The sequence below is a fragment of the Zalophus californianus genome, chromosome 2, assembly GCF_009762305.2.
Source record: "Zalophus californianus isolate mZalCal1 chromosome 2, mZalCal1.pri.v2, whole genome shotgun sequence".
NCBI classification, from domain to species: domain Eukaryota; kingdom Metazoa; phylum Chordata; class Mammalia; order Carnivora; family Otariidae; genus Zalophus; species Zalophus californianus.
Genome location: NC_045596.1, coordinates 177,059,242 through 177,073,426, shown reverse-complemented (window position 1 = coordinate 177,073,426; position 14,185 = coordinate 177,059,242). Strand labels below are relative to the sequence as shown.

General features: G+C 41.4%; 1 pseudogene; it reads right to left on the bottom strand.

Moving 5' to 3' along the window:
- Positions 1-9,240: 9,240 nt before the first annotated feature.
- On the bottom strand, positions 9,241-9,690 carry LOC113925217 (annotated as a pseudogene).
- Between the last annotated feature and the right edge of the window lie 4,495 nt (positions 9,691-14,185).

The following is a 14,185-nucleotide window of genomic DNA, read 5'->3' as shown; positions in this document are numbered from 1 at the left end:
TCAGAAATAGACTTTTATGTGAATTTTATAGCAACTTTATTCACTCGAGCCGCAAATTGTACTAACGCAGATATTTATCGACAGTGGATCAACAGTGTGTGAGGTATATCCATACAATAGAATATTATTCAGCAATAAAAAAGAACAAACTACTGATAGGTCCAACAACTTGGATAATTCTCAAAACCATCATGGTAAGTAAAAAGGACATACACAGAAGAGTACATATTGTATGATTCCATTTATATGAAAGTCTAGAACAGGCAAAACTAAGCAATAGAATGGAATCCAGACCAGTGGTTGTCTGGGGTGGGTGACAGGGACTACAAAGCTATAAAAGGAAACTTTCAGAGATGATCGTGCATGGGATGGTGCTTGCACAGGTGTGTTCATTTGCTAAAACTCACTAGACTACCCTCTTAAAATGAGGGCATTTTATTGTAAACTATAGCTCAAAAGATGCTTTTTTTTCTTTTTAAGTGTTAGGCTCAGTTGAGTTTTTTTCTTTTTTTTGCCTGAGATCTAGTTCACTTTTAAAGGAAAGATAATTTGGAAGCTATTAAGACCATTACTGATCAGAGAAAATTTTGGAAATAACTCCACTTTATCTTATGAAATCAATATAATTTAATACTTCATAACAGACATATTATATATGAAAATGGAGACAAAAAGTCTAAACACAATAAAAGTAAATTGTATCAAGTAGTTTAAAAAACAGTACTGAATAATAAGTATGGTTTATTTTGGTAAGGCAAAGTTCATTTATCATTAGGAAATCTTTAATTAATTAACTCAAAAATTGAAGGGTTAATGTTATATTATCCATATGATTTGTAAATATATGCTCAAAAACTTAGATGAAATTCAACAGCCATTCCTATAAGACAGGGAAACATAACAGTACAATAAAATGTATTATAAAAGGAAAGATATTTTATTTACCAATGCTGCTATATCCAGAAAACTTAATAAACCCTAAGTCAAACTAAAATTAGTAAGAGAATTTGCTAACATGGGTGAAAACAATATGACAGTACCTTCTCTGAAAGCAAAAAAAGCAGTGGAAATGGAAATGCAAAAAAAAAATTAAAAATAAAATCTATAAAATACTTACAATAAAAAAGACACAGGACATAGATTGGGACTATAAAAACTTACCAGATTTTATTAATATTAAATACAATATATGGTAAATGTAATATGTTACATATTATAATATATTTCTATTAATATTAAAATAGTATATTATAATATTTCCTATTAATATTAATACAAAGATACATATGTTTCTAGATAGAAAGACCTTAACCTCTTTATTATAATTTTTTTTAAGATTTTATTTATTTGACAGAGAGAGAGATCACAAGTAGGCAGAGTGGCAGAGGCAGAGGGAGAAGCAGGCTCCCTTCTGACCAGGGAACCTGATGTGGGACTCAATCCCAGGACCCCGGAATCATGACCTGAGCTGAAGGCAGATGCTTAACCAACTGAGCCACCCAGGTGCCCTGGTAAGAACCTTTTCTTAATCATCTTTGAACTCCACCATCTAGCACATTTTTGGTATAAGTGAAAAGTCTGTGATAGTTGTGTGGGTGAATAACTTCTAAAGGAGAGGATCCAACTGTTCTGTTCTCTACTGAAGACAGCGTCCTTCTATAACAATGCTCCAGAACCTAGTGGTCAAATGCTTAACTGGCTTTTGGTGTGGCCCAACAAGACACATCCTGCAATCATCTACAGGGGCTTAACTGAACCGGTCGTGATAGTTAATTTTATGTGTCAGCTTGAGAGGCTAAGCGATGCCCAGGTAGCTGGTAAAACATTATTTTTGGGGCATGTCTGTGAGGATGTTTCTGGAAGAGATTAGCATTTGAATCAGTACACTGAGTAAAGAAGATCCACCCTCGCCAATGCGGGCTGGCATCATCCAATCCATTGAGGACCCCGATAAGAACAAAAACATGGAGGAAGTTGTGAATTCTCTCTTTCGTCTTGACCTGGGACATCCATCTTCTTCTGTGTTCCAACATCGGGGCTCCTGGTTTTCCAGCCTTTGGACTCCAGGACTTACACCAGCAGTCCCCCTGGCTTCCCGATTCACCCGCTTTCAGATGGCATATCGTGGTATATATAAACCCCTATCATCGTGTTAGCCAATTCCCATAATAAATCTCTTATCCATATATCTATATCAATGTCTCTCTTTATATATCCTATTGGTTCTGTTTCTTTGGAGAACCCTGACTAATCCATCAGTGTCATGAAATTTGAATGAATGTCATCCTAAATTTGAACCGTATATAAAACCAAAATCTAGACTCCAACGCCTGAGCCTCTAGAGTTCTATTAGGTAATTTTTTGGCACGTTCAAGATTCTGTCTAGAAAAATCTTATATTAGTTCTCCTATTTTTATACATATCTTAGCAGGAGATTTGCATTTATGGTTATGCCCCAAAATTTCAACCCATATAAGGAAAACAAGACAGAAAAATTATGTAATATAATCTGCAATGCTGAACTCTCACAAGTGGGATCTATCATGCAGGTATTCTGAAACTTTATATTTTTACTTTTTTTCTGAAGTTCCATGTCTAGTGAAAATGAACCGATATCTTAGTAACCAGTGTCCTGCCTACACGATATACACGATAAATGTGGAACCAAGTTGAACTGCTCTTAATGATTGTTCTGCTGTTAAAGGTTTTTTCTTATTTTCGATTTTTTAATTTAATGCCTCAGCCTTCTGATCCGATCTAGAAAATACAGGTTGTTTTATAAAAACTAAAGTGCTTTATGAATTTAGTTGATTAATATTAATAAAACAGCCCTCCCTCTGCGCTCTGGTTGATTTAAAGAAAAAAAAATGTCAGGAAGTGAAACTCTGCACTCTATGCAGTAGGCTCCTACAGAATTTTTTTTTCCTTCTTTAAATGTTTGTATTGTTATGTTAATCACCATACATTGCATCATCATTACCTACATTTGTGATGTAGGGTTCCATGATTCATTGTTTGTGCATAACACCCAGTGCTCCACGCAGAACGTGCTCCTTAATACCCATCACCAGGCTAACCCGTCCCCCCACCCCCCGGCTCTTACAGAATTTTATGGAGCACCAAGCCCTGAAGATTCAAAATAATTGAAGATATGTGTCCTGCAATTTACAGCAGTGGTAACAGCCTAGCACACCAATGGCTGCAACAGGACAGAACAGTACGATAAATGTAACACAGGAACACAGAGGTATGTTATGGACACAGAGAGGAGACAGGGGTTGGCCTGGGAGATGCACAGTCAGGACAGGCTTCAGAGAGGTCATGATGTTGAGCTAATTTTTGAAAGACATGTTAGCTATGTAAAGAACATTCCAGGCAGACAGGGTAGAAACTGTGAAGACACTGAGGCATGTTCTAAGAAATTCCCATTAATGGAGGATTGCTGGAGTGAAGGGTTCTCATGAGGTGGTAACGGGCGAGGAAGCTGGACTGTCTAGGCGGATCCTAGAGCATGAGGCGCCTGATGAGCTAAGCTGAAGAAAACTTTGGACATCCACATAGGAGTACAAAGATTCAAACTAGACCCAGGTTGAGCCTTCAAGAGGTAAAGAGGAGATCCAGTGGGGAAGGGATGAGGTGATGAACAGGTTGCAGGTATAGCCATTCTAGAAGTTCTAACCAGATGGAGCCATGGTCCAGCAACTGGAAGTAAGAAACCATATCCATACTGCCGAATTCCCTCTCCCTGGCCCCTTGGAGAAGGGTAGAGTCACCAGACATGGAATCTGCCAGGAGAGGAATGGTCTGGAGGCGAGGATGGACAACAACCTTTATTTCAAAAATCCATTGGCCATAGATTCTTTAATAACACTGAAGTTCATAATTAGGATCTCAAAAAATCTTTTGAACTCTCAAAGATATACTGAAATGTAGTGACATGGCAAAGAACTTGGAGTGAGAAGACCTGAATATTACCATACAGCAACACTTTGTTGATTTTTTGGCCCCTTGGGATCTGGGCACCTTCTTAAGAGCACCTAAATTGCTTTGTGGAATTACCTCCTCCATGCTGTGGGGGCATCTTGGTGGGAGCCTAGCCCCTGCCTCTCACTAATGGCCAGGGTCAGATTCTTTCTCTGCCCTCCCCAGTAGGGTAAGGGAGCAGGCACATAACCCAAACATGGCTGATTCATTCATCTCCCCTGGGACTTTGAATTTTAAGCCAGCAACATTCCCAATCTTGAGGGAAAGCATTCAGACTTTCTCCATTATATAAGATGTTCACTATGGGTTTTTTTATAGACGCCCTTTAACAGGTTGAGAAAGTTCCTTCTATTCCTGGTTTGTTCGGTATTTTTATTATGAAAGGAGTTAGATTTTGTCAAGTGCTTTTTTTGAGTCTACTGAGATGATCATGTGGTTTTTATCCTATTTTCTACTAATATGATCTATTATATTGATCTACTTGCAGACGTTAAACCAATGTTTTGGTCTGGCCTCAGCCTGTCAAGTAGGAATGCCTGGGGCGCTCACCTGGGCCCCACTACTCACTGCAGCCCCCACAGACTTTTCCCGACCAAAACTGTGGCCGGATCGGCCCTTGCGGTTCTTATTATGATTGCGATTAATAATAAAATGATGGGGCATATTGCTACAAAGCTTTATACGAATGATTGATACTAAAGTTATTAATTTGGTGTTATAAGTATTTTATCTTCTAACTGTGGGATTTGCTAATTTGTATATGTTTAAGCATCGTGAATCTGCGTCAGTGAGCTGATTCACCAATACCTTATACTCTGCCAAGCTGGGTAGCAGAGAACCGTGTGGGTGTCCACGTAAGTCTCAAACAGCCAAAAGGAATAAATGTTGAATGATGATGTGCCAAGAGATATTAGTCTGTAAAGATTTCATGAAAGAGGTGAAATTTAAGCAGCCATTTGAAAGAAAAAAGAAACATGCTACAGAGGATCATTTATGTAGCAAGTCAGATCTGTGTTAATTTCCCTAGCTGTTGAATTGGCAGCAATGGCAAGCTGAACCATGTTGGAAGCACCCATCTGTTGGAGTATAAATACCAGAGAATCACCTTTTCCCAGCCTCCCTTGCGGGTGTCCATCTGGGCCATCTGATTAACAGATTGCTAATATAATCTGGTGTGACATGAGACATTTTGAAAACGGCCACCTGCTTCTCCACCAATGACTTTAACCATGTTTCTTGGAGGAGTCTCCATTCCATGGATGCATTGACTTCACTCCTTGCCCAAATCTGTGTTGTTGGATTATTTCCATTTAAAACACCACACTTTCCATTTCTAATGAGTCATTCAAATGTTATTGTCACCAGTAAAAATGAGTCATCTTAACTCTTGCTGTGTTTCTCCAAAGAGTATGCCCCGGGGCACTCAACCTAAAAGGCAGAGAGTAAAAGATCTTGAAGTTATGGAGCAGGAAAAAATAGTAAGTCCCGTACTGGCATTTCCTTTATAGCGTTATTAGTCTTTATCTTAAAAATAGTGGCAAACGTCAGCATGGAATCATCACAGCAGGGACCACAAAAGGTACAGATATAGCAAGACCTCAGAGCTGCAGCCGAATGTTTGGGGACAGTGTCCGTGCCAGAATGTTCTATTTACATATTAAGTTTCTAACAAGAAAAGCATTCGTGGGCGTCTGGGTGGCTCAGTCAGCTAAGCGTCTGCCTTCTGCTGTGGTCATGATCCTGGGGTCCTGGGATCAAGCCCCTCATGGGGCTCCTTGCTCAGTGGGGAGCCTGCTTCTCCCTCTCCCTCTGCTCCTCGCCCCCCATACTCTCTCATGCTCTATCTCTGAAATAAATAAAATCCTAAAAAAAAAAAGAAGAAAAGCATTTGTTAGTGAATTTCCTCTATACCCTAATAACAGTTGCCTTGTTGGTTCCATCAGGTATTCATCAGGTCAAATAATTCCACCTATTCTACCTGGTTCTCCCTCTCACATCACCCCCCTCCTAAGTCCCCTGGCTGCACCCCAGCTCTGGCCCCAGGGGCGCCTCCCACGTGCCCTTCTCAGAGGCTTGCATTCGGTGTCTGTGCTTGGCACCTGCGTGCTTGGGGGCCGTTCACGTCCCTGCAGCAGGCTGCTCTCTGACGCGGCCACAGGCAGTCTTATATTCCATGGAATACAGATCCTGCTGTATCAGAAATTTTCTTTCTCTGTTTCTTTTTACCAGATACTGCAAGATCGTGTCTAAGAGAAAGACAGAGCTGCCTGATTTTATTAGACTTTTGGAAGTGCAGCTTGTTATTTCATTTACCGGATTTTTTTTTCTTTCTCCTCCTCCTTTCTTTCCTTTTCTTTTTTATCTTTTGTGGTGGTGGTGGTGGTGGTGGTGGTGGTGGTGGTGGTGGTGGTGGTGGTTTTTGTTGTCTTGATTTGGTTCTAGTTTAGGTGTGTCCTGGTAATATTTGAAGATCATATTCATTCGCTGATAGAACATCGATAAAAATTACCGCCCAGGAAGATCTGGGTGGTGAAGTGGGGAAAGAAAGCCATGGTCTAGAAATGAAGAGACCTGAATTCTTCCCCTTGCCCTGCTGCTGATTTGCTCGATGACGTTTATTAAACTCTGGAGCCTCTTTGGACTTCACGTATAAAATCAGATGATGGAAAACCGATTCTCTTCCAGATCTTTCTAAACTTCAACATTCTATGAATTGAAAACCAGATTGTTACAAGCATCTAAAAACACTCTTGAAAACCTATAAGGATGGAATTCTGAGAAAATGTCAGGTTAAGTGTACATTTCTGGACCCTCCAGCCTCCGACCTCCTTTCCAAGGCCACCCAACAACCAAGATGTCTCTGATGTGCTAGCAGGTGTCCATGGCTGGGGGCAGTGGCCCAGGGCACGATTCTTTTATACTTTAAAATATGGACAGGTGATCTAGGGATCTTGTTACTATGTGCATTCCTTTTCAATAGATCTGAGGGGGGCATGAGAGTCTGCATTTCTAACTCCCAAGTAAGGCTGCTTCTGCTGCTGGACATGCATAGGTCCCTTGAGGGGTTCTTAAGTGCGTCTGAGGATTACATTCTCCGGGCGCTGGACAGGTGCAGAGACTGACTTTGGACATGCTTGGTGGAAAGCAGAAAGCTTTGCGTCTCCCACAGAGAGGCTTCAGGATACAGACTGCAGATGCTGAGGCGGTCTGAGGAAGCCCAACAGAGAGACTCCGGCGGATCTTTCTGGCACTCTGCGTGTTTGCTGCATGTGTCCTGGGGAAGACTGCAGATCCTGAGCTGAGCCACATAAGGAATGAGCTGCTCCCCAGCCACCTCCAGAAGAGACTTTCCCTGTAACCCTTCTGCCCAGTGTGCATGGCTTCCCCGTTCCCAAAACAACGAGCTCCCCCATCCACTATCAAACTAATTTGCCACAATGTCCTGCTGGTTCACCACTTAACCATGGCTTTCCACAGCCTCACTTCGGTGGGAGCTGAGGGACCCCCCCCCGCCGCAGCCCATTAGCAGGCAGTGAGTGAGGAAGGATGAGCAGGCTGGTTGAGAACAGGGGGGTTCGGTTGAGGTAGAATCAGCACACAAGACAGGAGGACATTTTAATAAATACATAAAAATAACTCTTTGGAGATTTAACTGGAGCAAATAGAAGACTTTCGGAACTTCAAAATACGATTTATGGATTTAAAAAGTCAGCAGACATGAGAAGTACAGTGGTTACTGCCGAGAGCCGAACTGGGATTGGGAGACGAAATGGAAAAAAAGAACTGAGCCCACTAAGCAAAACACAAAGAAATAGAAAATATGAAGGAAGAGATAAGAATGGGTCTTTCCTGGAGATTTATTATGTGAATAATAGAGCTTCTGAGGGAGAAAAAGCACTAGATGGGGAAAAATTCATGCTTGTATAAATGTAGAAGAAAATCTCCCTAAGCTGGAGAGAGAATGTTTTCTGTCAGAAGGTGCTTGTCAATTCCCAGGCAAAATGAGAACAGACTTCTATCTGGCCATACATCACTGAAATTTCTGAACCCCGAGAACGGAGAAAATAGAAGGTTTTAGACAGAGGAAACAGTACTTGCAAAATAAGAGAATCTAGGCTAGCAGCAAACGTCTCATGTGCAGACTTCTGGTAGACAAGGGCTGTGATCTCGGAGCCGTGGACAGAAACATGCCATTCAGATGTGAGGGCAGAAGAAAATTTGTAGACGTTCAAGAATTCAGAAATGTATCACCCTTGTTCCATTATCAAGGAAATCACACAATGCTCCAAAAAAAAAAAGAAAGAAAAAGAAAATTTAATTCAATTCCAAAACCTAATGACGAAAAAAAGTGAGAATACAAAAAAAATGTGACAAGCGTATATATTCCTATAAAATGTATACATCGAAATTGATAAGGCCAAACGCAAATGAGCACAAACGATACAAAGTTATGCCGTCTCTCCCTCTCCCTTCCCTCCTTTTTTCTTCAAGCCTGTATTTATACCAACATGAACTGAGTGATTCTTACTTTATGCTTTCTGTCATAATCCAATACTACTTTTTATTTTTATTTTTTCTAGAATAACAAAAAATATTTTACTAAAACACAAGATTTACAGAAGTTTCCAGACAAGCCATACAAAATGGTCACAAGCTTTTTCTTGAAGGAAGGATTCTACACAGTCACAATATTAGTAGTGAGGGCTGTGATGTTTGTTTAATGTTCCCATTTTGGTTCAAACAATCAAGTTTGTCCATCTACAGCAACTAAATAAAGTTAGACTTGGCTAGAGAACATATTCTAAAGAACTGGTTCACTACTTTTAACCAATGCAATTAGATCACCATAAAAAGGGGGAAAGGAGCCCATAAAATTAAAATAACTACCTCTTCGCTGCAAAAAAAAATAATTAAAAAAACACCCGCACTTCTGCAGCTAACCCTGACAACTACCTTCATGCACAGTGCTTTATACTTAAACCACGATGAGGGAAGTGAATAAAAGCAGAGAAGGGCCACTGCTTTTAAACATTTCACAACAATCCAGATGGTACTTCTAGCCTCTGCTCATGCTTTACAACAGTGAATCAGGACAAGACATAGATTTGCTAAGGTGCATTTAATCACAAAAAACTGAAGATGTCCGGGCTTTTATTCTGTAATGTTTCTAAGACTGTGTCTGTTAAATGCAAACAAAAAAGGAGGAAGTCTTGGCCCAACAGGAGAAGTGATGCACACTTGATGATCAGATCGATTTTAAATATTATTCATGGCATATAGCCTAGTGCATGCTCTAGCTGTTTCTATGGCTTGGGCTTCATTGGTCTTCCACTCCATCATTTGCTAATGGATCATCTGGATTGGGAGCACTTAACAAAGCCTGGATCCACAGCAGAACTGTGTGGATCTGCAGTGCTGGGGACCACTTATCTTTCAAGATATCTAAACATATTCTTCCCAACTTGTCTACATTAGGATGATAAATTTTGGTCACGAAACGTACCTTAGGGGTTGCCATCGGGTATTCCTCTGGTAGGAATAGTTCAAGCTTAAAAGTCCCTCCCTCAAAGGGAAATCCTGGGGGCCAGCAATGACCACATGAAAATAACAGGCCTTGCTCTCATCTGGTTCTGCTTTAATGCCAGGAACTGGTTCTGCCAGCAAATGCTGGGTTTCCTTGATAATCCTGTGGGGCAGCCTGGCCATCTTGTCAGATCCCGAGTTCGGCCTCTGGTCTCGATTCTCCCAATACCACTCTTTAAACATCTCTTTGCTCAAATTGTTATTGTGTATGTGTGTACAGGAAGGAAGGAAGAGAAAGAAAGAAAGAAAGAAAGAAAGAAAGAAAGAAAGAAAGAAAGAAAGAAAGAAAGAAAGAAAGGAAGGAAGGAAGGAAGGAAGGAAGGAAGGAAGGAAGGAAGGAAGGAAGGAAGGAAGGAAGGAAGGAAGGAAGGAAGGAAGGACCAAAGAAAGAAAGAAAGAACCAAAGAATCCAAGTACCTTGTGAACACAGTATTTGCCTACATTGCCTCATTCTGGGCCATTGAGGTGGGGGAAGAATTGAAAATGAATCTTGAACTCTTTTTAGTGATTGGCTTATTTTAGCAGCATGGACAAAGTAATTCTGAAACTATTTTAGCTGAATTAAAGGACTGAGCAGACTAAACATGCTGATTGTTAGGAGCCAAGTTCTCAATGTGGAAGAAGGGACACACAAATATGACTCCCGCTGCCAAATCTGACACAATTTGAGTGCCAAAATAATGAAGTACAGTATTGAATTACAAACCATTGAAAATATCGGGATTAATCAGTCCACGTTAATAGATTGGATCGATAGGTAGGTAGCTCGGTAGATAGATAGATAGATAGATAGATAGATAGATAGATAGATAGATAGATAGATAGATAGATAGATAGATAAAATAAGGGCCCTTATTTACAGCAAAATGCCAAAAGCTGATTGGTAAATGTGCAGGAAGTAACAGAGCTGGAAAATCACTATTTTGCAAGCATCATATGTAATGACCGGATCAGGCAAGAACCATCAGTGGATGATAAATGTAGGGGGGAGTTGCATGGAAATGAGGTATATCATTCTGGACTGCTTATTAGTGGCAAGGGAGAAAAAGAAAACCATAATGACAGAACAGAGAATAAGACAACAGTCTGCACAGGTGATCGAACTTCACATCAGCAGTGGAGGGCAGGTAGGTATTGTGTGAGGGCAGATGAGATAAACTAAGGGAGACCCAAGCTCACCTGATGAGAGCGAGATAAGGATGCATAACCTGAATTAATCATGGTGGAAGAATCAGACAAGTACAAAGTAAACAACCTTATATTTTTTAAATGTCAAGGGAAACTCTGCTCTTATAAAATGTGAACTTTTTCCAAGAAGACATCCAGATGGCCAGCAGACACATGAAAAGATGCTCAACATCACTCGTCAGGGGAAGTGCAAATCAAAACCACAAAGAGATATCACCTCACACCTGTAAGAATGGCTAAAATCAACAACACAAGAAACACCAAGTGTTGGCGAGGATGTGGAGAAAGGGGAACCCTCGTGCACCGTCGGTGGGAATGCAAACTGGTGCAGCCACTGTGAAAGAGAGTTGGAGGGTCCTCAAAAAATTAAAAAGAGAAATATCATATGATCTAGTAATTCCACCACTGGGTATTCACCCAGTAAAATGAAAACACTAATTCCAAAAGATACATGCACCCCGATGTTTATTGCAGCATTATTCATAATAGCCAAGATTTGGAAGCAACCAAAGTACCCATCTATAAGCAAATGGAAAAGAAGAGGTGGTAAATATATATATATATTTTTTATTATATATATATATATACACACACACATACATATGTATTTATTATATATATACATATACACACAATGGAATACTACTCAGCCATAAAGAGAATGAAATCTTGCCATTTGCAACAATGTGGAAGGACCTAGCCAGATATAATGTTAAGTGAAATAAAGCAGACAGAGGAAGACAAATGGATATTCTCTTACAATGGAAACTGTAAGAGAATATCACTCTTCTTAGGAAATACACACAAAGTGTTTAGAGATAAGAGTAGATATAAGGGTATATATGTAAGTTACCCTCAAAAAATAACCATATCTGTGTGTGTGTACAGGAAAGTAAATGATAGAGGACATCGGGGTAAAAATGTTAATAGGTAAGTCTGACAAAGGGCAGTGTAGATGTTCTTTGTACCAGCTTTCTTTTTCTTATTTTTTTTTAATTTTCTTTTTAAGGAATCTCTATACCCAACATGGGGCTTGAACTCACAACCCTGAGATCAAGAGTCACACGTGCCACTGACTGAGCCAACCCAGGGGCCCCTAGTTTTGTTTTTCTAATCATAAAATTGTTTTCTAAAAAACTTAGAAGACGGGCGCCTGGGTGGCTCAGTCGGTTAAGCGTCTGCCTTTGGCTCAGGTCATGGTCCCAGGGTCCTTGGATCGAGCCCCGCATCGGGCTCCCTGCTCAGCAGGAAGCCTGCTTCTCCTTCTCTCTCTGCCCCTGCTTGTGTTCCCTCTCTCGATGTCTCTCTCTCTCTCTCTCTCTCTCTCTGTCAAATAAATAAATAAAATATTTTTTTAAAAAAGAAATCATTTTAGACCTCGCCATCTTCTGTCTACCCCTCGGAGAGTCTGCATTATTTCCACAAGGGAGAATGTGTGGGGTGCCTGGGGGGCTCAGTCAGTTAAATGGCCAATTCTTGGTTTCGGCTCAGGTCTGATCTCAGGTTCGTGAGATCGAGCCCTGCTTCAGGCTCCACGCTCAGCACAGAGTCAGCTTGAGTTCCTCGCTTTCTCCCTCTGCCCCACCTCCTCCTAAAATAAATAAATATTTTTTTTTTTAAGGGGAGAAGTTGGGGGGCCTGGGTGGCTTAGATGGTTAAGCACCTGCCTTCGGCCCAAGTCATGATCCCAGGTCATGATCCCAGGGTCCCGGGATCAAGCCCCACATCGGGCTCCTGGCTCAGCGGGGAGCCTGCTTCTCCCTCTGCCTCTGCCTCTCCCCCTGCTCATGCTCTCTCTCTCTGTATCTCTCTGTGTCTCAAATGAATAAAAAAAAGGGGGGGGGGGGAGAACTTGTCCCACCACGAATAACATGAATGATGGCTGTCACAGGCCATAATTTGGAAGCTATCTCTAATTAAATGTTGAACTTCACCTAATACTGCCCTATTGCTGAAGACATTCTGATTTTCTTTTTTAACATAAAGAACCACAAACACATGATTTGGGGAAGTTTGTACAAATGACCTCAGATATCTTCATTCATGCTGAAGAACAGATAAGATAGCTTCAAATGGTGTGTCAAATCTACAAATTATGGATGTTACATGCTTCCAGGTCTTTTACATAAATTACTAAAAGCAAGTAGCAGACCCCCTACAGGGCAGTTCCAAGGAAGGCTTTATGGACTGGCTTTTTTTCCATGCCTGAGTTTCTGCTGCCACCTACAGTCTAGTCTGGGCACAGCACTCCGCCCTTCGCGCTATTCTTCGCTGTTGCTAAGGTCCCTTAAACATCGGTCTGTGCTGCATCTGGAACAATGATTATGGTGTGTATCCCGCACGTACAGACACACATCTACGTGCCAGGAAGAAAATGAAAATGACACAATTAATTCATACCAGGAACATTTTCCCTTGCCAGCCCTGAGATGACCCGAGTGTAGAATCCCAGGGTCACACATTCTCAGACAGGAAGTTCCACTTAGTCCACACTGACCCATGTTCCTCCCCTCCAGAGTTAGCCAGAGGTAGAGACGAGGCCTCAGCCCACCCACTCCGGCACTCCAGTGCAAATAAGAATGACGATATTCCCAAGAAACACCACATTTATTTCATGCTTCCTCTGTGCCAGGCACTTCATCTGCGCATCATCCCGTAAGAGTTCCTCTTATCCCCTTCTTTACAAACAAGGAAACAGACCAAGGCTCAGAAAATCAAGTTCCTTGTCCAGAAAAATCATACAGCTGGTAAATGATAAGCCCCAGTTTCAAACCCAAATCTTGGGGTTCAGAGTCAACAACTCTTTACAGTACGACATGCTTGATTCGCTCAAGGACGTGGGAAGATCACCACCATGGCTGAGCAACTGCGACAGCTCTCCCTGCCGAGAAAGATAAAATGTTAGTTCACCATGAGGCTTTTCCATGTTTTATTTTCCTAATGGTATCTAGAGAGAAACGTCCCATTCAAAAAACCTAGAGCGGAGCGTCTGGGTGGCTCAGTTGGTTAAGCAACTGACTCTTGGTTTCGGCTCAGGTCATGATCTCATGAGTCCTGAGATCAATCCCCCCCAGGGGCTCCTCCCTCAGTGGGGAATCTGCTTGAAGATTCTCTCCCTCTGCCCCTCCCCCCCAAATAAATAAATAAATCTTAAAAAAAAAAAAAAAAAACTAGAGCAACCGGGCGCATGAAATTGCTAAGTTCTTAAGAAGTCAAATTAGTAAAACGGCCATATTAGGTGACCACACTAGCTTCACTGAGCCGTTCATCCGGTAAAAGATGTTGCCATTCCCTCCCTCCCTCCCTCCTTCCCTCCCTTCCTTCCTTCCTTCCTTTCCTCCTCCCTCCCTCCCCCTCTTCCTTCCTTCCCTCCCCCATTCATTCATGTCAACAGGTGTCTGGAACTGCACCGGCCACAGAAACCAAACCG